The sequence below is a fragment of the Arachis hypogaea genome, chromosome 15 (genome assembly GCF_003086295.3).
Source record: "Arachis hypogaea cultivar Tifrunner chromosome 15, arahy.Tifrunner.gnm2.J5K5, whole genome shotgun sequence".
NCBI classification, from domain to species: domain Eukaryota; kingdom Viridiplantae; phylum Streptophyta; class Magnoliopsida; order Fabales; family Fabaceae; genus Arachis; species Arachis hypogaea.
Genome location: NC_092050.1, coordinates 90377039 through 90401202, shown reverse-complemented (window position 1 = coordinate 90401202; position 24164 = coordinate 90377039). Strand labels below are relative to the sequence as shown.

The 24164-nt window shown below is 39.2% G+C and overlaps 2 non-coding genes across 2 annotated transcripts; both read right to left on the bottom strand.

The window, feature by feature from the left end:
* Positions 1-18561: 18561 nt before the first annotated feature.
* On the bottom strand, positions 18562-18668 carry LOC112753096 (small nucleolar RNA R71). Its single transcript, XR_003177495.1, has one exon. It is a non-coding gene; the product is annotated as a small nucleolar RNA R71 (small nucleolar RNA).
* A 5184-nt stretch (positions 18669-23852) lies between these two features.
* Positions 23853-23956, bottom strand: LOC112752889 (small nucleolar RNA R71). Its single transcript, XR_003177298.1, has one exon. It is a non-coding gene; the product is annotated as a small nucleolar RNA R71 (small nucleolar RNA).
* Between the last annotated feature and the right edge of the window lie 208 nt (positions 23957-24164).

Below are 24164 nucleotides of genomic sequence, written 5' to 3'. Positions count from 1 at the left end.
GCAATTCTTCCCTTTCCTTTTACAATTTATGCAATTTCACTTCTGTCAATTATAAATCACTCAAATCAACTCTTGTTTGCTTGACTAAATCAACAACTAAACTAAGATTGCTCAATCCTTCAATCCCTGTGGGATCAACCTCACTCACGTGAGTTATTATTACTTGATGCGACCCGGTACACTTGCCAGTGAGTTTTAGGTGTTGGAATCTGGTTCCAACCCATCAAGTTTTTGGCACCGTTGCTGGAAATTGATTAGATTGACAATGGTTAAGGAAGGTAGAGGTCTAGATCAAGCACCTTTTCTTTTCTGTTTCTTTACTTTTTGACTAATACACTAACTGTTTGAAATTTTGCTTAAACTAATTAAAACCTCACTTTAGCAATAGAGTGTAATTTTCCTGTTTTTTTTTGTTTTGTGTGATTTTTATGATTGGTTTGTATATTAGGGACAAGGGGAGCTATACCCACCTTTTGTGAACAAGACGAAAGAACCCTTAGGTGATTAAGAAGAGAAGCAAGAGGGAAAAGTGTTGTTGGAGAGGAAGAATCAGAGGAAGAGTTTCAGGAAATGGAGGAACACTCAACTAACCCAATAAATCCACCAGCAGGAGTAGCCAACAACAACAACAATCCACTACAGAGAAGAGTTTTGGCTTCCTATACATTTGCAAATCCTAGATATTATGGGAGTAGCATTCTTACCCCAAATGTTAATGCAAACAACTTTGAACTGAAGCCACAATTCATCACCTTAGTTCAAAACAACTGCTCCTATGGAGGAAGACCCCTTGAAAACCCAAACCAACACTTATCCACTTTTCTGAGGATTTATGATACTGTCAAAACTAATGGTGTACATCCTGACATTTACAAGCTGCTATTATTTCCATTTTCCCTCAGAGACAAAGCTACTCAATTGTTAGAATCCTTTCCAAGAGATAGCATCAACAATTGAGAAAATCTAGTGAGCAAGTTTCTTTCCAAGTTTTACCCGCCTCAGAGGATTATTAGGTTGAAAACTGATGAGCAGATAATTTATACGCTTTTTGGCATTGTTTTTAGTATGTTTTTAGTATATTTTAGTTAGTTTTTATTATGTTTTTATTAGTTTTTAAATAAAAATCGCTTTTCTGGCCTTTACTATAAGTTTGTGTGTTTTTTTGTGATTTCAGGTATTTTCTGGCTGAAATTGAGGGACCTGAGCTTTAATCTGATTCAGAGGCTGAAAAAGGACTGCAGATGCTGTTGGATTCTGACCTCCCTGCACTCAAAGTGGTTTTTCTAGAGCTACAAAAGCCCAATTGGCTCGCTCTCAATTGCGTTGGAAAGTAGACATCCTGGGCTTTCCAGCAATATATAATAGTCCATAATTTGCCCGCGATTTGATGGCCCAAACAGGCGTTCCAAGTCAGCTCAAGAATTCTGGCGTTTAACTCCAGAACTCGCACAAAAGCTGGAGTTAAACGCCCAAACTAGCATAAAAGCTGGCGTTTAACTCCAGGAAATGTCTCTACACATGAAAGCTTCAATGCTCAGCCCAAGCACACACCAAGTGGGCCCCGAAAGTGGATTTTTACAATAAACACCCTAGCTTACTCATTTTCTGTAACCCTAGGTCACTAGTTTACTATAAATACTACTTTCAGTGATTCATCTTGTACCTCATGACACTTTACATGTTTCTTATTGTATTCTCTACGGCATGAGTCTCTAAACCCCATTGTTGGGGGTGAGGAGCTCTGCTGTTCTTCATGAATTAATGGAATTACTACTATTTTCCATTCTATCACGCTTGCTTCTATTCTAAGATATTCATTCGCACTTCAACCTGATGAATGTGATGATCCATGACAATCATCATCATTCTCACCTATGAACACGTGCCTAACAACCACCTCCGTTCTACATGCAATCAAGCTTGAATGTGTATCTCTTGGGTTTCTAATCTAAGATTGGAACCTTCGTGGTATAGGCTAGAATTATTGGCGGCCATTCTTGAGATCCGGAATGTCTAAACCTTGTCTGTGGTATTCTGAGTAGGATCCGGGAAGGGATGACTGTGACGAGCTTCAAACTCGCGATTGTTGGGCGTGTGACAGACGCAATAGGATCAATGGATCCTATTCCGACATGATCGAGAACCGACAGATGATTAGCCGTGCGGTGACAGCGCATTTGGAGCATTTTCACTGAGAGGACGGGAAGTAGCCATTGACAACGGTGATGCCCAACATAAAGCTTGCCATGGAAGGAGCCTTGCGTGCATGAAGAAGAAGAGAGTAGGAAAGTAGAGATTCAGAAGACAAAGCATCTCCAAAGCCTCAACTTGTTCTTCATTACTGCATAACAAGTATTTATTTCATGTTCTTTTACTTTTTACAATTAAATCTGAGAATTATTGATATCCTAACTAAGAGTTACAAGATAACCATAGCTTGCTTCAAGCCGACAATCTCCGTAGGATCGACCCTTACTCACGTAAGGTATTACTTGGACGACCCCGTGCACTTGCTGGTTAGTTGTGCGGAGTTGCAAAAGTGTGATTGTAATTTCGTGCACCAAGTTTTTGGTGCCGTTGCCAGGGATTGTTCGAGTTTGGACAATTGACGGTTTATCTTGTTGCTTAGATTAGGAATATTTTATTTTTGTTGGTTTAGAGTATTTTATTTGAGTTTAGTTTCATATTTTAAGTTTGGTGTCAATTGCATGCTTGTATTTTCTTTTAATTTTTCAAAATTGCATGTCTTTAGTTCTTTCTTGATTTTTAAAATTTCTAAGTTTGGTGTCTTCTTTGTGTTTTCTTTTAATTTATCGAAAATTTGTGCTTTATTTTCTAAAAATTTTGAGTTTGGTGTTTTTGTGCTTTTATTTACTTAAAAATTTTTCAAAAATTTGTTCTTGGTGTTCATCTTGATCTTCAAAGTGTTCTTGGTGTTCATCTTGACATTCAAAGTTTTCTTGTTTGTTCTCTGTGTTTTGATCTAAAATTTCTAAGTTTAGTGTCATTTTGTTGTTTTTCTCTTCCCACATTAAAATTCAAAAATCAAAAAAATATCCTTTCCATATTTTACTCATAAATTTCGAAACTTTGCCTTAATTTAGTCAAAGATTTTCAAAATCATATCTTTTTTTTAGTCAAGTCAATATTCTAATTTCAAAAAATTTAATCTTTTCAAATCTTTTTCAAAAATCAAATCTTTTTAATTGCTAATTTCAAAATCTTTTTAATTAATTAATTAATTTAGTTTTCAATTTGCTTTTATTTTATTTTCTTTTTGTTTTCGAAATTTTATTTTATTTTCCATTTATTTTACTTATTATTTTCGGTTACTTTTTTTAAAAAAAATAATTCATATCAATTCCCTTTTCTCCATCATGGACATAAGTGGAGTCATATGCTAACCCCATTACAGCTGCATATGGGAGTAGCATCTGTATACCTCCCATCAAAGCAAGCAGCTTTGAGCTAAATCCTCAGCTCATTATCATGTTGCAGCAAAATTGCCAGTATTCCGGTCTTCCACAGGAAGAACCTACTGAGTTTCTGGCACAGTTCTTACAAATTGTTGACACAGTACGTGATAAAGAAGTGGATCAGGATTGTTATTATTTCCATTTGCTGTAAAAGATCAAGTTATGAGATGGTTAAATAACCAACCCACATCAAGCATAAAAACATGGAGACAATTAACAGACAAATTCCTGAATCAATTTTACCCTCCAAGAAGGACGACACAGCTAAGGCTGGACATCCAAGGCTTTAAACAAGAGGATCATGAATCCCTTTATAATGCCTAGGAGAGGTACATAGTGATGCTGAGAAAATGCCCCTCTGAATTGTTTTCAGAGTGGGTACAGTTAGACATCTTCTACTATGGGCTTAGAGAAAAAGCTCAGATGTCCCTAGACCACTCAGCTGGTGGATCTATACACATGAGAAAAACAATTGAAGAAGCTCAAGAGCTCATAGATACAGTTGCTAGAAATCAACATCTGTACTCAAACAGTGAATCCTCCATAAAAGAAGAGGCTATGGCAGTAACTACTGATCCCAATCCTCAAGAACAAATTGTTGAACTTAATCAGCAATTACTCCTTATGACAAAACAATTAGCAGAATTCAAAGAGATGCTCCAAGACACTAAAAATGCTAACAAGAATATAGAAACACAATTGAATCAAACAAGACAGCAGCTATCTAAACAGATAGCAGAAGAATCCCGAGCTGTCCAGCTAAGGAGCGGGAAGACATTGAATAACTCAGCTCAAAGTAGCAAAAAGTCAAGAAAGGAACAAATGACAGAGGATGACCAAACCACTGCCCAAAATCCCTCTGAGGACATCAAGAGCCCAGAGAAGAATAACTCTGGCATTCAAACGCCAGAAAAGGGTGGGAAGTTGGCGTTAAACGCCTATCCAGCACCCAATCCTGGCGTTCAAACACCAATGAGGGATCAGACACCTGCAAGTGCTGATGATAACCCCTCTAAGAAGGCTTCTCCAATCACCTCTATAGGAAATAAACCTGCAGCAACTAAGGTTGAAGAATATAAAGCCAAGATGCCTTATCCTCAGAAACTCCGCCAAGCGGAACAGGATAAACAATTTGCCCGCTTTGCAGACTATCTCAAGACTCTTGAAATAAAGATTCCGTTTGCAGAGGCACTTGAGCAAATACCCTCTTATGCTAAGTTCATGAAAGAGATCTTAAGTCATAAGAAGGATTGGAGAGAAACTGAAAAAGTGTTCTTCACTGAAGAATGCAGTGCAGTCATTCTGAAAAGCTTACCAGAGAAGCTTCAAGATCCAGGAAGCTTTATGATACCATGCACATTAGAGGGTGCTTGTACCAAGACAGCCCTATGTGACCTTGGAGCAAGTATTAACCTAATACCTGCATCTACTATTAGAAAGCTTGGCTTGACTAAAGAAGTTAAACCAACCCGGATATGTCTTCAACTTGCTGATGGCTCCATTAAATATCCATCAGGCATCATTGAGGACATGATTGTCAAGGTTGGGCCATTTGCCTTTCCCACTGATTTTGTAGTGCTGGAAATGGAGGAGCACAAGAGTGCAACTCTTATTCTAGGAAGACCTTTCCTAGCAACTGGACGAACTCTTATTGATGTACAAAAAGGGGAAGTAACCCTGAGAGTCAATGAGGATGAGTTTAAGTTAAATGCTGTCAAAGCTATGCATCATCCAGACACATCAAATGACTGCATGTGCATTGGTATTATTGACTCTTTAGTGGAAGAGATCAATATGACTGAGAGTCTTGAATCAGAGCTAGAAGACATCTTTAAAGATGTTCAGCCTAATCTGGAGGAATCAGAGGAAATAAAAGTACCTCTGAAAATCCCTCAGGAAGAGGAGAAACCTCCTAAACCTGAGCTCAAACCACTACCACCATCCCTAAAATATGTATTTCTGGGAGAGGGTGACACTTTTCTAGTGATCATAAGCTCTGCTTTAAATCCACAGGAAGAGAAAGCACTAATTCAAGTACTAAGGACACACAAGACAGCTCTTGGGTGGTCCATAAGTGACCTTCAAGGCATCAGCCCAGCAAGATGTATGCACAAGATCCTATTAGAGGATGATGCTAAGCCAGTGGTTCAACCACAGAGGCGGCTAAATCCAGCCATGAAGGAAGTGATGCAGAAAGAGGTCACTAAGTTACTAGAGGCTGGGATTATTTATCCTATTTCTGATAGCCCCTGGGTGAGCCCTGTCCAAGTTGTCCCCAAGAAGGGAGGCATGATAGTGGTTCATAATGAAAAGAATGAACTGGTTCCCACAAGAACAGTTACAGGGTGGCGTATGTGTATTGATTACAGAAGGCTCAATACAGCCACCATAAAGGATCATTTTCCTTTACCATTCATAGACCAAATGCTAGAAAGACTAGCAGGTCATGAATACTACTGATTTTTGGATGGCTATTCAGGCTACAACCAAATTGCAGTGGATCCTCAAGACCAAGAAAAAACAGCATTCACATGTCCATCTGGAGTATTTGCTTACAGAAGAATGCCTTTTAGTCTCTGCAATGCACCTGCAACCTTTCAGAGGTGCATGCTCTCTATTTTCTCTGATATGGTAGGGAAGTTCCTGGAAGTCTTCATGGACGACTTCTCAGTATTTGGAGACTTATTCAGCTCCTGTCTTGATCATCTAGCACTTGTCCTGAAAAGGTACCAAGAAACTAACCTGGTCTTAAACTGGGAAAAATGTCACTTTATGGTGACTGAAGGAATTGTCCTTGGGCACAAAATTTCAAGCAAGGGAATAGAGGTAGATCAAGCCAAGGTAGAGGTGATTGAAAAATTACCACCACCTGCCAATGTAAAGGTAATTAGAAGCTTTCTGGGGCATGCAGGATTCTATAGGAGGTTCATAAAGGATTTTTCAAAAATTGCAAAACCTCTGAGCAACCTGCTAGCTGCTGACACGCCATTTGTGTTTGACACAGAGTGCCTGCAGGCGTTTGAAACCCTGAAAGCCAAGCTGGTCACAGCACCAGTCATCTCTGCACCTGACTGGACATTACCATTCGAATTAATGTGTGATGCCAATGACCATGCCATTGGTGCAGTGTTGGGACAAAGGCATAACAACCTTCTGCACGTCATTTACTATGCCAGTCATGTTCTAAATGACGCACAGAAGAATTACACAACCATAGAAAAAGAGCTGCTTGCAGTGGTTTATGCCATTAACAAGTTTAGATCCTATTTAGTAGGATCAAAAGTGATTGTGTACACTGATCATGTTGCTCATAAATATCTACTCACAAAGCAGGATTCAAAACCTAGGCTCATAAGATGGGTTTTGCTTCTACAAGAGTTTGATATAGAAATAAGAGACAGAAAAGGGACAGAGAACCAGGTAGCTGATCACCTGTCCCGGTTAGAACCAGTGGCTGGGGCGTCCCTCCCTTCCACTGAGATCTCTAAGACCTTTTCGGATGAGCAACTCTTTGCCATTCAGGAGGCACCATGGTTTGCAGACATTGTAAATTATAAAGCTGTGAGGTTCATACCCCAGGAGTACAGCAGGATGCAAAAGAAAAAGCTAATTTCTGATGCAAAGTACTACTTTTGGGATGAACCATATCTCTTTAAGAGATACGCTGACGAAATGATCCGCAGATGCGTCCCTAGAGAGGAGGCACAGAAGATACTGTGGCATTGCCATGGATCACAGTATGGAGGACATTTCGAAAGTGAGCGAATAGCCACTAAAGTCCTCCAATATGGCTTCTATTGGCCTACTCTCTATAGAGATGCCCGAGAGTTTGTGCGTAACTGTGACAGTTGCCGAAGAGCTGGTAACTTGCCTCATGGTTATGCCATGCCTCAACAAGGGATCTTAGAGATTGAGTTGTTTGATGTATGGGGTATTGACTTCATGGGTCCTTTCCCACCATCATACTCAAACACTTACATTCTGGTGGCAGTAGACTACGTATCTAAATGGGTGGAAGCGAATGCCACACCCACTAATGATAACAAGACTGTGCTGAAGTTCCTTCAGAAACATATTTTCAGCATATTTGGTGTTCCCAGAGTACTAATCAGTGATGGGGGAACCCATTTCTGCAATAAACAGCTTTACTCTGCTATGGTTCGATATGGAATTAGCCACAAGGTAGCAACTCCGTATCATCCATAGACAAATGGGCAGGCTGAAGTCTCTAATAGAGAACTAAAGAGAATCCTGGAACGGACTGTAATTGCCTATAGAAAGGATTGGGCAAATAGCTTGGATGATGCTCTGTGGGCATACAGAACAGCATTCAAGACTCCTATAGGAACCTCTCCATACCAGCTTGTGTATGGCAAGGCTTGCCATCTGCCCGTGGAACTGGAACATAAAGCCTACTGGGCAACCAGATTCCTAAACATGGATGCTAAGTTAGCTGGTGAGAAAAGATTGCTCCAGCTAAATGAGCTGGAAGAGTTCAGACTCAATGCTTTTGAAAATGCAAAAATTTATAAGGAAAAAGCAAAAAAGCGGCATGACAGGAAATTGTCATCCAGAGCCTTTGAGCCAGGACAAAAAGTTCTACTATTCAACTCTAGGCTCAGATTATTCCCTGGGAAATTAAAATTCCGATGGAGGGGACCATATGTGATTAAAGGAGTGTCACCATATGGATATGTTGAGCTTCAAGATATTGATTCTAACAAAAAGTTCATTGTCAATGGATAGAGAATCAAACATTATCTTGAAGGCAATTTTGAGCAAGAATACTCAAAACTGAGGCTTGAATGAAGCTCAGTAAAGGTCCAGCTAAAGACAATAAAGAAGCGCTTGCTGGGAGGCAACCCAGCCATTAGCAAGTTATTTATTTTAATTAATACTTGTAGAGGTTTGATATACATTTTCATCAAAGGCTAAGCATCAAAATTGAAGGAATTCACAGAGTTACAGAAGGATTCAGTACAAAAAGCAGAGAAAAGGAGCTTGCTGGCAAGAAAATGCGAGTAAGGGGCATTTTGGGCATTAAACGCAAGAATGGGTATCATTCTGGGCGTTTAACGCCAGTAAAGGTACCATTTTGGGCGTTAAACGCCAGAATGGGTACCATTCTGGGCGTTTAACGCCAGATTTGCAGTATCTTGGCCGTTCAGCAAAACACCCAGTGATAAAGGAGTTTCTGGCGTTTAACGCCAGCCAGGGTACTTGGCTGGGCGTTAAACGCCCATAATGCCCAACAATTGGGCGTTAAACGCCAGAATGGATACCATTCTGGGCGTTTAACGCCAGATAGACAGGGGGAGGAGATTTTGTTTTCAACTTCAATGTTTTTCAAATTTTCATGTTTTAACTCATAATTTTCTGCATAAACATGTTTCAAACTTTAATCATTCACCCTCAATTCTCATCATTCAATAATTTTCTAAATTATTTCTCAAAATTCTTTCAAATCCTTTCCAAATATTCTTCAAAAACTCAAATATCTTCTCAAATTCTTTCCATATCTTTTCATATCTCTCTCAAATTTTTCGAAAGCCATCCCCTCCTCCTATAAATATAGTTTCGGCCATCCCCTCCTCTACACTATTCGAATTTACCTCTTCTCCTCTATCCTCCCTTTCCTTTCTTTTGCTTGAGGGTAAGCAAACCTCTAAGTTTGGTGTGTTTTTCCGTGATCACTGAGCTAAGACTCATCAAGATCATGGCACCTAAGGGAAAACAAACCAAAACAAGAGGCACGAAAGAGAATACTCCGAAGAGTCTTTGGAATCAAGAGAGGTTCCTAACCAAAGAACATGCAGACCATTACTACAAAATAATGGGTCTGAGGACAGTGATCCCGGAAGTTAAATTCAATCTGAAAGAAGATGAATATCCAGAGATCCAAGAGCAAATTCGAAATAGAGGATGGGAAATTCTAGCCAATCCTGAAACAAAGGTTGGAAGAAACATGGTTCAGGAATTCTACTCAAATCTGTGGCTGACAGATAAGCAGAGAATGACTGGAACCGCCTTTCATACTTATAGAACCATGGTCAGAGGAAGAATTATTTACTTCCATCTGGACAAAATAAGAGAGGTCTTCAAACTGCCTCAACTACAAGATGATCCTGAATCCTTTAATAGGAGAATGGTGAGAGTAGATAAGGGGCTTGATCAAGTTCTAGAGGACATATGCCTCCCTGGAACTAAGTGGATAACCAATTCCAAAGGTGTCCCAAACCAACTCAGGAGAGGAGATCTCAAACTAGTTGCAAGAGGCTGGCTGGACTTCATTGGGCGTTCTATATTGACCACTAGCGACCTCTCTGAGGTCACTGTCAAAAGAGCAGTGATGATTCATTGTATTATGCTTGGAAAGGAAGTGGAGATTCATCTGATTTCTTGTGAGATTTATACAATTGCAAACAAGAACTCCACTGAAGCCAAACTGGCCTACCCAAGCTTAATTTCTCTGCTATGTAAAGATGCTGGGGTGAGGATGGGAGTAGATGAATTCATCCCAATTGAGCACCCAATCACCAAGAAGTCAATGGAAGGACAAGTGCAAGACAACTCCATCAAAAAGAGGGCGCAGGAGTTCCTCCCAGAAATTCCTGAAATTGGCTACTGGACCCGCCTGGAAGCATCTGTTACCAAGCTGCAAGAAGCTATGGAACAACTTAAGGAAGAACAGCAGAATCAAAACTGCGTGCTCTGCAAGCTGCTGAAGGAACAGGAGAAGCAGGGGCGTGAGCTACAGGAGCTGAAGCGCCAGAAGCTCTCCCTTGATGGACCAAGCACCCCACAAAAAGAGGGAGCATCCACTTCTCAAAATCAAGGTTGTTGAGTCCTAACTCTGTGATAACCTTTATTATTAAGAGTCTATTTTAAGAGTCATTTATTTTTCTGCTTTTAATTTTCTGTCTTCTATTATGGGTCTGCTCTTATATTTATCTTTGAGTCTTATTTTTATTCCATAATCAATAAAATTAGAGTTTATGTCTTAAAGCTATGAATATCCTATGACTTCATCACCTTTCTTAAATAAAAAGTGTTTTTAACTGAAAAAGAAAAGGAAGTACATGAATTTCGAATTTTAAAACCGTTTAATTATTTTGATGTTGTGGCAATACTCTTGTTCTCTGAATGAATGCTTGAACAGTGCATATATTTGAATTTGATTGTTTATGAATGTTAAAATTGTTGGCTCTTGAAAGAATGAAAGAAAAAGGAGAAATGTTATTTGATGATCTGAAAAAATTATAAAATTGATTCTTAAAGCAAGAAAAAGCAGTGAATAGAAAGCTTGCATGAAAAAAAAAAGCAAGCAGAAAAAGCCAATACCCCTTTAAACCAAAAGGCAACGGTGATAAAAAGGATCCAAGGCTTTGAGCATCAGTGGATAGGAGGGCCTAAAGGAATAAAATTCTGGCCTAAGCGGCTAAACCAAGCTGTCCCTAACCATGTGCTTGTGGCGTGAAGGTGTCAAGTGAAAACTTGAGACTGAGCAGTTAAAGTCATGGTCCAAAGCAAAAAAAAAAAAAAGAGTGTGCTTAAGAGCTCTGGACACCTCTAATTAGGGACTCTAGCAAAGCTGAGTCACAATCTGAAAAGGTTCACCCAGTTATGTGTCTGTGGCATTTATGTATTCGGTGGTAATACTGGAAAACAAAGTGCTTAGGGTCACGGCCAAGACTCATAAAGTAGCTGTGTTCAAGAATCAACATACTTAACTAGGAGAATCAATAACACTATCTGGATTCTGAGTTCCTATAGAAGCCAATCATTCTGAACTTCAAAGGATAAAGTGAGATGCCAAAACTGTTCAGAGGCAAAAAGCTAAAAGCCCCGCTCATCTAATTAATACTGATCTTCATAGATGTTTTTGAAATTCATTGTATACTCTCTTCTTTTTATCCTATTTGATTTTTAGTTGCTTGGGGACAAGCAACAATTTAATTTTGGTGTTATGATGAGCGGATAATTTATACGCTTTTTGGCATTGTTTTTAGTATGTTTAGTATATTTTAGTTAGTTTTTATTATGTTTTTATTAGTTTTTAAATAAAAATCAATTTTCTGGGCTTTACTATGAGTTTGTGTATTTTTCTATGATTTCAGGTATTTTCTGGCTGAAATTGAGGGACCTGAGCTTTAATCTGATTCAGAGGCTGAAAAAGGACTGCACATGCTGTTGGATTCTGACCTCCCTGCACTCAAAGTGGATTTTTTGGAGCTACAGAAGCCCAATTGGTGCACTCTCAATTGTGTTCGAAAGTAGACATCCTGGGCTTTCCAGCAATATATAATAGTTTATACTTTGCCCGAGATTTTATGGCCCAAATAGGCGTTCCAAGTCAGCTCAAGAATTCTGGCGTTTAACTCTAGAACTGGCACAAAAGCTGGAGTTAAACGCCCAAACTGGCATAAAAGCTGGTGTTTAACTCCAGGAAATGTCTCTACACATGAAAGCTTCAATCCTCAGCCCAAGCACACACCAAGTGGGCCCCGGAAGTAGATTTTTACAATAAACACCCTAGATTACTCATTTTCTGTAACCCTAGGTCACTAGTTTACTATAAATACTACTTTCAGTGATTCATCTTGTACCTCATAACACTTTACACGTTTCTTATTGTATTCTCTACGGCATGAGTCTCTAAACCCTATTGTTGGGGGTGAGGAGCTCTGCTGTTCTTCATGAATTAATGCAATTACTACTGTTTTCCATTCTATCACGCTTGCTTCTATTCTAAGATATTCATTCGCACTTCAACCTGATGAATGTGATGATCTGTGACAATCATCATCATTCTCACCTATGAACGCGTGCCTGACAACCACCTCCATTCTACATGCAATCAAGCTTGAATGTGTATCTCTTGGGTTTCTAATTTAAGATTGGAACCTTCGTGGTATAGGCTAGAATTATTGGCAGCCATTCCTGAGATCTGGAATGTCTAAACCTTCTCTGTGGTATTTTGAGTAGGATCTGGGAAGGGATGACTGTGACCAGCTTCAAACTCGCGATTGTTGGGTGTGTGAAAGACGCAAATGGATCAATGGATCCTATTCCGACATGATCGAGAACCGACAGATGATTAGCCATGCAGTGACAGCGCATTTGGAACGTTTTCACTGAGAGGACGGGATGTAGCCATTGACAACGGTGATGCCCAACATAAAGCTTGCCATGGAAGGAGCCTTGCGTGCATGAAGAAGAATAGAGTAGGAAAGTAGAGATTCAAAAGACAAAGCATCTCCAAAGCCTCAACCTGTTCTTCATTACTGCATAACAAGTATTTATTTCATATTCTTTTACTTTTTACAATTAAATATGAGAATTATTGATATCCTGACTAAGAGTTACAAGATAACCATAGCTTGCTTCAAGCCGATAATCTCCGTGGGATCAACCCTTACTCACGTAAGGTATTACTTGGACGACCTAGTGCACTTGCTGGTTAGTTATGCGGAGTTGCAAAAGTGTGATTGTAATTTCGTGCACCAAAAACTGAAGTACAAACATTCACACAGATGGATACTGAACCTCTTTATGAGGCATGGGAGAGATACAAGGCTCTAATTAGGAAGTGCCCTCCTGAAATGTTCAATGAATGGGACATATTTCAGAATTTTTATGAAGGCTTGACATTGAAATCTCAAGAAGCTCTGGATCACTCAGCCGGGGGCTCTTTACAATTGATGAAAACTGCAGAGGAGGCTTAAAATCTCATCGATATGGTGGCTAACAACCAGTATTTCTTTGCTCACCAAAGTCATGCCAACCATCACAAAGGAAAGGAGTGATGGAGTTGGAAGGAGTGGACTCAATCCTAGCTCAAAATAAAATGATGCAGCAGCAAATTCAACAACAATTTGAGCAAATGACCAAAAGGATTGATAACCTCCAAGTTGCAGCAGTAAATACAAGCCAGCCATCAACCACATGGCAGAAAGGTGAAGAAGCTTGTGAAGATCAACAGCAAGAACAAGCGAATTACATGCACAATCAAGGTTCTGGACACAATGAGGTTTATGGTAACACTTACAACCCCTCCTGGAAGAACCATCCCAACCTCAGATGGGGAGACAATCACACTCAGACTCAACAGCCATGGCAAAGGAATTCAACCCAAAATAGTTGGAAAAATACAAACCACAACAACCAGCATACTAATAACCAAAATACATACAGAAAACCACAAAATACTTACCCCAACTCTAACCATCATCCATCCAATAACCAAGCCACCAATCAAAACACTTACCATCAACCCTCAACATCTCACAACCAACCAATTTCACAAGACTCTCGGAGGATCACCAACTTGGAGCTCTTAATGGAGAAAATGATGAAGCACCAAGAGATGATAACAAAGAATAAGGAAGCTTCCATGAAGAACATAGAGAGGCAGATTGGACAGCTTTCCAAGCAAATTGCTATTGAGAGACCATCAAGCTCATTACCAAGCGACACCATTCCTAATCCAAAAGAGGAGTGCAAAGCTATACAGCTAAGGAGTAGAAAGATATTAGTGGACAACAAAGAAGCAACCAAGAAAGCTATGAACAGCAACAAAGAGCCAACAGAGAAAGAGGAAGCCAGCGACAAGGATGTGACAACAGGAAAGCAGGGTCAAGAAAAGGAAGACCAACCACAAATCTCAAAAAAAGGGAAGGAAGTGATGGAAGAACCAACCAAGGATCACAGGCAGGGAGTGAACTTCACACCTCCATTGCCATATCCCCAAAGGTTCAACAAGGAGACTAAGGACTAACACTTCCCTAAATTTCTTAAAGTCTTCAAGAAATTGGAGATAAACATTCCACTGGCAGAGGCACTAGAGCAGATGCCTCTATATGCAAAGTTCTTGAAAGAGCTTATCAACAAAAAGAGGAGTTGGCAAGAGAAGGAAACAGTGCCTCTCACTGAAGAATGCAGGGCATTAACTCAAAAAGGGCTTCCACCCAAACTTGAAGATACTGGAAGTTTCCTTCTACCTTGTACCATCGGCAGTATGATCATTAATAAGGCAATGTGTGACTTAGGGGCTAGTATCAATCTGATGCCCTCTTCTCTGGTAAGAAAGCTGTGCATAGAAGAAGTGAAGCCAATACAAATATCTTTAGAATTAGTGGACAAGTCAGTGATCTGTCACAGGGGTGTGATTGAAAACCTTCTAGTTAAGGTGGACCAATTCATATTCCCTGCAGACTTTATGGTCTTAGACTCAGATGAGGATGAAGGTGATTCCATGATACTTGGAAGACCATTCTTGGCCATAGCTAGGGCCATTATAGATGTGGAGCAAGGAGAGCTGACCCTCAGAATGCATGATGAAAGTATCACTCTAAATGTATTTCCAGAAACACAGCTCATTAATGAAAGGAAGAATTGCATAGAAACTGACAAGGAATACTTACAGTGGAAGGAAGGAATCAACAAGACAACCAGTAATCACCTTCCAAAGCAAGTAATAGATAACACAGCAAGAAGAAAAGAGAATGAGACGATGCAAAGTGATGAAGGAACTTAAGAAGAAATTGAAGTGTTGACCACTGAGAAGGAAAATCCCAAAATAAAGTCCACTGTCAAAGAAGAAGGATCAACAAAAAGAAGAAAGAAAAGCAAGAAAAAGACTCAGAAGGGGTGGAAGAACAAGAAGATTCCAACTGAGGGGTTTTCCAAAGGTGATAAAGTACAGTTAATTTACTAACAGTTGGGAACAAGCCAACAAGCTGATGACTACTACACTATCAGCAAAATACTCTCACTAGAGCATGTTGAAATTGAGTATCAAGGCACTAAAAGGAAGATCACAGTGAGGGGGGACAAGTTGAGACACTACAGTCATCAACACCCCAATGAGGGGACCAATGTCAAGCTAGTAACAATAAAAGAGCACTCCATGGGAGACAACCTGATGCCAGGGCATCTTGGCCAGTTTCACTGACCTTTTCTTTACTATTTTTAGGTTAGTTTCATGCATTTCCTTAGGAAATAAGCTAGTTTTAGGTAGATATTCACTTACACCTTGATTCAAGCATACATTGTGCATTTTACATTATTTCATGAGGATTTTGCATGAGTTTAGTGACAAATTGTATGTTGCATTACCCATGACTTGGACTAGAACTTTGATGCACTCTATTGCTTGATTTCAGGACCAAAGGAAGCAAGGAATGGGACGTAACTTGCAAAGTTAATGAGAAAAGTGATTGCCAATAACGATCTCAAAGCCATCAATGACCACGTTAAGAGTCACGTTAACTAAGTTAACGTGAACTCTAACGTGGAGAAGGGAAGTTGAGCCAACGTTAGTGACACTTAACATTGTCACTAACGTTGGCAAATGCTCATAAGTGGCCACGTTAGAGTCCACGTTAACTTAGTTAACGTGGCCTCTAACGTTAGAAAGGGGGAGAAGTGCCAACGTTAGTGACATTCAACATTGTCACTAACGTTGGCCTAAGGAGAAATATACCACGTTAACTCCCACGTTAACTTAGTTAACGTGGGAGCTAACGTAAGAAGCAAGCATGGTCGACAACGTTAGTGACACCCAACATTGTCACTAACGTTGGAAGCAACCACTCAACCCCCCAAGGAGCCACGTTAACTTCCACGTTAACCTAGTTAACGTGGAAGCTAACGTTGATGAGTGAAAGAATGGCCAACGTTAGTGACACTCAACGTTGTCACTAACGTTGGGGATGGCTAAGCATGGCCACGTTAGAAGCCACGTTAACCTAGTTAACGTGGACTCTAACGTGAGGCATAGGGGCACCTTGGAACGTTAGTGACAATGTTGAGTTTCACTAACGTTCTCGAAGGATGGGAAGCCCACGTTAAAGAGCCATGTTAACTAAGTTAACGTGGGAACAAAAGGGGCTTTTCAAAGTTATTGGAAATGTTTAGTCTCAATAACGTGTGCGAAGGACTTAGAGGCAACGTTAGTGGCAACGTTTATGCCACTAATGCTGAAGTTAACGTGGCTTTTACTAAGTAATGTTAGTGAGAAAGTTGATTGTCACTAACATTCTCGAACTTATATTTTCACTAAACGTTAACACCCCTAACGTCCTAAGCTAAAGTCTCTGCCCACTTCACATTTTCTCTCTGCAAGTAAAGCCAAGCCCAAATGAAGAAGAGAACTGCTTCAAACTCAAGATCCAAAGGCCCAAGAACTTGAAGAGCCAACTAGATGCTGAGAGAAGTAGTATATATAGGAGTAGCTTTGAATTGTGAAGGAGTTCAAAAAAGTTGGAAAAAGAGAACTACTCTCTGTATTTTACTTTCTCTGCAATTTCTAGTTCTATGATGTATTCTCCATCTTTGTTTTCATTTTCTAGAGCTATGAACAACTAAACCCCTTTCATTGGGTTAGGGAGCTCTGTTGTAATTTGATGGATAAATACTAATTTTCATTATCATTCTTCTATCTTTTCTCTTGATTTTACTTGAAAGCTTTCGATATTCATCCAATTGAGTAGTTATCTTGGAAAAGAAGCTATTCAAACTTGGATCTCTTTTGAACCTTGAAAGAGGAATGAAGAGATCAAGCTAGAAATGCTTTCTCATGCTGGACCAAATTGGGTTTGGATGGGTATGTGACTATAACCCTCTCAATACTTGATTTGGGAAATGCATGTGGTATAATCAGTGACCATACTTCATCTCTTCTCATGAGCAATTGACCAAGGAATTAGCTATTGATCAAGATTTGAGAGATTGAATTGCAAGGCATTGTAATTCAATCACTTAAGATTGCCAAGGAGATCAATGAGTGCATTGATTGAGGAAAAGATGAAAATGAACTTGATCCGGAGAATTGCAACATCTCCTAAGCCCAATGAACTCCCCATCTCTGATCTTACCCATTCTCTTTAATTTCTGCCATTTACTTTTATGAGCACATCCCCCATTCCCATTTACAATTCTGCAATTTATTTTCAGTCATTTACTTCCAGTCCTTTAATTTTAGCATTTACTTTTCTGTTATTTACATTCCCGCCATTTTATTTTCTGGAACTCTCAACCCAAATCCTGGATTCGCTCAACTAGAACATTCTTCTAATTAGAGTTGCTTGATCAATCAATTCCTGTGGGATTCGACCTCACTCTATTGTGAGTTTTTACTTGACGACAAATTCGGTACACTTGCCGAAGGGAGATTTGTTGTGAGACAAGTTTTCCGTGCATCAAGTTTATGGCGCCGTTGCCGGGGATTGATTGTGCATCAACAATGATTAAATTGGAAGATCACTAGATTTAGCATTTTTATTTTGTGAATTTCATTTTCTGTTTGAGTGATTTACTTTCTGTTTTAGTTAAACTTCTTCCCTTCCCCCTCTACTCTTTTGTTTTTCTTTGTTAATTTCAATTCTGTTTGCTAACCCACTAACTGTTTGATATATTGCATCACCCACAACTAACAGTAATTCTGACACAAATACTTTCTGCAACTATCTTTTCTTGCTTGCACTTGATGGTTGTATGACAGGGAGAAGAAGCGGGGCTTCAACTTCCTTCGATTCTGAACCTGAGAGGACCTTCCTTAGATTAAGGAGGGAGGCAAGAGGAAAGAAAGTGGTTGGTGCTGAGGAAGAAGAGGAATTCTTTGAACCAAACATGGAAGACAACATGGAAAACCATCATGAAGAAGAGGATCACAACCATGGGGGAGGAGGTAGAGCAAATCATGCTGGGGAGGATAGAAGAGTTTTAGGCTCTTACATCAATCCAAACCCAGGCAATTGTGGAAGTAGCATCCAAAAGCCAACAATCCATGCCAACAACTTTGAACTTAAACCACAGCTCATCACCCTTGTTCAGAACAACTGTTCGTTTGGAGGAGGTGTTCAAGAAGACCCTAATCAACATTTAACCACCTTCCTGAGAATATGTGACACAGTGAAGTCTAATGGTGTTCATCCTGACGCCTATAGACTGCTCCTATTTCCATTCTCACTTAGGGACAAAGCAGCCAAGTGGCTGGAATCTTTCCCAAAGGGAAAGCTTGACAACTTGGGAAGAAGTGGTGAACAAATTCTTAGCAAGATTTTACCCTCCTCAACGAATCAATAGGCTGAGAGCAGAGGTCCAAACTTTCAGGCAACAAGATGGTGAGACTCTATATGAAGCATGGGAGAGGTTTAAAGACCTAACAAGGAGATGCCCACCAGATATGTTCAACGAATGGGTGCAGCTGCATATTTTCTATGAAGGACTCTCTTATGAGTCAAAGAAGGCCGTAGACCATTCATCCGGAGGATCTTTGAACAAGAAGAAGACTATTGAGGAAGCCATAGATGTTATTGAAACAGTAGCAGAGAACGACTACTTCTATGCTTCCGAAAGAGGGAACACAAGAGGAGTAATGGAGCTAAACAATGTAGATGTTCTGTTGGCCCAAAACAAGCTCATTACTCAGCAGCTGGCTGACCTCACCAAGAAGATGGAGATGAACCAAGTAGCAGCAATCTCCACTTCATCAACAACCCAAGAAGGAGTGAATGAAGAAGCAGAGGGTAGTCAGGAGCAAGCCAACTACATTGGGAATTCACCAAGGAAAATTTATGATCCATACTCCAAGACCTACAACCCTGGATGGAGAAACCACCCAAACTTTGGGTGGGGAAATGAGCAAGATCAAAACCAAGACTAGAGACGTTACAACTCCAACAATAATGCAGCTCACCAGCAATTCACACAGAGGACATCTCAACACCCCCACAACAACACTTCTCCACATGCTTATCAAAACCAAAACATCACATCTGCTCCGAATCACTCATCACTTGATGACAAGCTCTCTAAGATTGAAGCCTTACTTGAAGGAATATGCCAAGAGATTCAAGAAAATAAGGTGTTCAAAAAGGAGGTGCGAGCCAATATTAAGAACCAGGGAGAGACCATTAGGAAGCTAGAATTCCAGGTGGGATATTTAGTTGAGAAGATTCCCAAACATACTGATAGCTTCCCAAGTGACACGGAGAAAAACCCCAAAGGAGAAGCAAAGAAAGTAAGATGGGAAGATTGCAAAATGGTCACGACAAGTGATCAAGAGACTGAACACAAGCAAGGCAAACTTTTCGAACAACCTGAAGACAACTCAACAAAGGAGGAGGATAAAGATCACCAAGAACCAGAAATCTCACAACAAGAGCTGCTTAAGCTCTATGCAACCTTCCTTCAGCTGCTCAATGGTGCTGTGTGATGAGCGGATAATTTATACGCTTTTTGACATTGTTTTTAGTATGTTTTTAGTAGGATCTAGTTACTTTTAGGGATGTTTTCATTAGTTTTTATGTTAAATTCACATTTCTGGACTTTACTATGAGTTTGTGTGTTTTTCTGTGATTTCAGGTATTTTCTGGCTGAAATTGAGGGACTTGAGCAAAAATCAGATTCAGAGGTTGAAGAAGGACTGCTGATGCTGTTGGATTCTGACCTCCCTGCACTCAAAGTGGATTTTCTGGAGCTACAGAACTCGAAATGGTGCGCTTCCAATTGCGTTGGATAGTAGACATCCAGGGCTTTCCAGCAATATATAATAGTCCATACGTTGGCCAAGAATTGACGACGTAAACTGGCGTTCAACACCAGCCTTCTGCCCAAATCTGGCGTCCAGCGCCAGAAAAGGATCCAAAACCAGAGTTGAACGCCCAAACTGGCACAGAAACTGGCGTTCAACTCCACAAATGGCCTCTGCACGTGAAACACTCAGGCTCAGCCCAAACACACAGCAAGTGGGCCCCGGAAGTAGATTTATGCATCAATTACTTACTCATGTAAACCCTGGTAGCTAGTTTATTATAAATAGGACCTCTTACTAGTCTTTTTGACCATCTTTGGAGGCCTGGTTCTTAGATCAGAGGGGCTGGCCATCTCGGCCATGCCTGGACCTTCACTTATGTATTTTCATACGGTAGAGTTTCTACACTCCATAGATTAAGGTGTGGAGCTCTGCTGTTCCTCAAAGATTAATGCAAAGTACTACTGTTTTCCATTCAATTCTTCTTATTTCTCTTCTAAGATATCCATTCGCACCCAAGAACGTGATGAAGGTGATGATTATGTGTGACGCTCATCATCCTTCTCCCTTATGAACGCGTGCCTGACAAACACTTCTGTTCTACATGAATTAAGCTAGAATGAGTATCTCTTAGATCTCCTAACCAGAATCTTCGTGGCGTAAGCTAGAATGATGGCGGCATTCAAGAAAATCCGAAAGGTCTAAACCTTGTCTGTGGTATTCTGAGTAGGATTCAATGATTGAATGACTGTGACGAGCTTCAAACTCGCGATTGCAGGGCGTTAGTGACAGACGCAAAAGGATAGTAAATCCTATTCCAGCGTGATCGAGAACCGACAGATGAATAGCCGTGCCGTGACAGGGTGCGTGAGCATATTATTCACTGAGAGGATAAGATGAAGCCATTGACAAGGGTGATGCCTCCAGACGATTAGCCGTGCCGTGACAGGGCATTGTATCATTTTCCCGAGAGATGACCGAAAGTAGCCATTGACAGTGGTGATGTATCACATAAAGCCAGCCATGGAAAGGAGTAAGACTGATTGGATGAAGATAGCAGGAAAGCAGAGGTTCAGAGGAACGAAAAGCATCTCCATTCGCTTATCTGAAATTCCTACCAATGATTTACATAAGTATCTCTATCCCTATTCTATTATTTATTATTCGAAAACTCCATGATTATTTTATATCCGCCTGACTGAGATTTACAAGGTGACCATAGCTTGCTTCATACCAACAATCTCCGTGGGATTCGACCCTTACTCACGTAAGGTATTACTTGGACGACCCAGTGCACTTGCTGGTTAGTTGTATCGAAGTTGTGACAATTATGAATTAAGATCAGAGCACCAAGCTTTGGAGCCATTACCAGGATTTGTTCGAGCCTGGAGATCACAATTTCGTGCACCAAGTTTTTGGCGCCGTTGCCGGGGATTGTTTGAGTTTGGACAACTGACGGCTCATCTTGTTGCTCAGATTAGGTAATTTTCTTTTCGTTTTGTTTTCAAAAAATCTTTCAAAAATATTTTCAAAAATCTCTCATCTGTTTTCGAAAAAAAAAAATGTTTTCAAAAATATTATTTTTCTTCAGAATTTTTAAAAATGAATTCTAGTATTTCATGAAGCATGCTAAAGCCTGGCTGGCTGTAAAGCCATGTCTAAATTCTTTTGGACTGAGGTTTTGGATTAAAATTGAATGAATTACATTCATATGTTTGCTGAAGCTTGGCTGGCCATTGGCCATGTCTAGTGTTTTGGACTGGAGCTTTCTTTGAAAGCTTGGCTGGCTAGTGAGCCATGTCTAATTCCTGGACTGAAGCTTTAGACTAAGAATGCAAGATTCCTGGAATTCATATTAAAAATTTTGGAATCCTTATTTTCCTTTTTCAATTAATTTTCGAAAAATACCAAAAAAAAAAATTAGAAAATCATAAAAATAAAAAATATTTTGTTTCTTGTTTGAGTCTTGAGTCATATTATAAGTTTGGTGTCACTTGCATATGCATCTTGCATTTTTTTCGAAAATATCATGCATTCATAGTATTCTTCATGATCTTCAAGTTGTTCTTGGTAAGTCTTCTTGTTTGATCTTGATGATTTTTTGTTTTGTGTCTTTTCATGTTTATCATATGCATTCTTGAATTCTTAGTGCCTAAGCATTAAAGAATTCTAAGTTTGGTGTCTTGCATGTTTTCTTTGCATTAAAAATTTTTCAAAAATATGTTCTTGATGTTCATCATGACATTCAAAGTGTTCTTGGTGTTCATCTTGACATTCATAGCATTCTTGCATGCATCACATGTTTTGATCTAAAAATTTCATGCATTGCATTTTTTTGTGTTTTTCTCTCTCATCATAAAAATTCAAAAAATATCTTTCCCTTTTTCTCTCATCAAATTCGAAAATTTGGATTGACTTTTTCAAAAATTTTTAAAATCAAATTGTTTCTCATGAGTCAAATCAAATTTCCAATTTGAAAATCTTATCTTTTTCAAAATCTTTTTCAAAAATCAAATCTTTTTCAAAATTCTTAGTTATTTTCGAAAATTCCAAAAATATTTTTCAAAAATCTTTTTCTTATTTTTATATCAAATTTTCGAAAATAACATAATCAATTAATGTTTTGATTCAAAAATTTGAAGTTTGTTACTTGCTTGTTAAGAAAGATTCAAACTTTAAGTTCTAGAATCATATCTTGTGATTTCTTATGAATCAAGTTATTAATTGAGATTTTAAAAAATCAAATCTTTTTCAAAACTAATTTCAATCATATCTTTTCAAAAATACCTTCTTATCTTATCTTTTTCAAAAATATCTTTTCAAAATATCTTTTCTAACTTCCTAACTTCTTATCTTTTCAAAATTTGTTTCAACTAACTAACTAACTTTTTGTTTGTTTCTTAACTTTTTCAAAACCACCTAACTAACTCTCTCTCTCTAATTTTCGAAAATATCTTCCCTCTTTTACAAAAATTTCTTTTCTATTAACTAATTATTTTTATTTTTAAATTTTAAAAATTTTTTCAAAAATATACTAACATTTTTTCAAAAACCATTTTTCAAAAATCACTAACTCTTTTTCAAAATAATTTTCGAAAATTATCCCTCCCCCATCCTATTCTATTTATTCATTCATATCCTAACATCTCATCTCACATCTCTTCCATCCGTACAATTGTGTTTCTTCCTTTACATCACATTCTTTGTCTCCCCCTCTTTTCTTCCAGTCACAAAGGGATCCCTATATTGTGGTATAAAGGATCTCTATTATTATTATTATTTTTCTGTGCCTTCTTCTTTGTCATATGAGCAGGAGCAAGGATAAGAACATTCTTGTGGAAGCAGATCCAGAACCGGAAAGGACTCTGAAGAGAAAATTAAGAGAAGCTAAAATACAACAATCCAGAGATAACCTTTCAGAAATTTTTGAACAGGAAGAGGAGATGGCAGCCGAAAATAATAATAATATAAGAAAGATGCTTGGTGACTTCACTGTACCTAATTCCAATTTACATGGAAGAAGCATCTCCATTCCTGCCATTGGAGCAAACAACTTTGAGCTAAAACCTCAATTAGTTTCTCTGATGCAGCAGAACTGCAAGTTTCATGGACTTCCATCTGAAGATCCTTTTCAGTTCTTAACTGAATTCTTACAGATATGTGATACTGTTAAGACTAATGGAGTAGATCCTAAAGTCTACAGGCTCATGCTTTTCCCTTTTGCTGTAAGAGACAGAGCTAGATTGTGGTTGGATTCTCAACCCAAAGACAGCCTGAACTCTTGGGATAAGCTGGTCACGGCTTTCTTAGCCAAGTACTTTCCTCCTCAAAAGCTGAGCAAGCTTAGAGCTGATGTTCAAACCTTCAGACAGAAAGAAGGTGAATCCCTCTATGAAGCTTGGGAAAGATACAAACAGTTGACCAAAAAGTGTCCTTCTGACATGCTCTCAGAATGGACCATCCTAGATATATTCTATGATGGTTTATCTGAGCTATCAAAGATGTCACTGGACACTTCTGCAGGTGGATCCATTCACCTAAATAAAACGCCTGCAGAAGCTCAAGAACTCATTGACATGGTTGCTAATAACCAGTTCATGTACACTTCTGAAAGGAATCCTGTGAGTAATGGGACGCCTATGAAGAAGGGA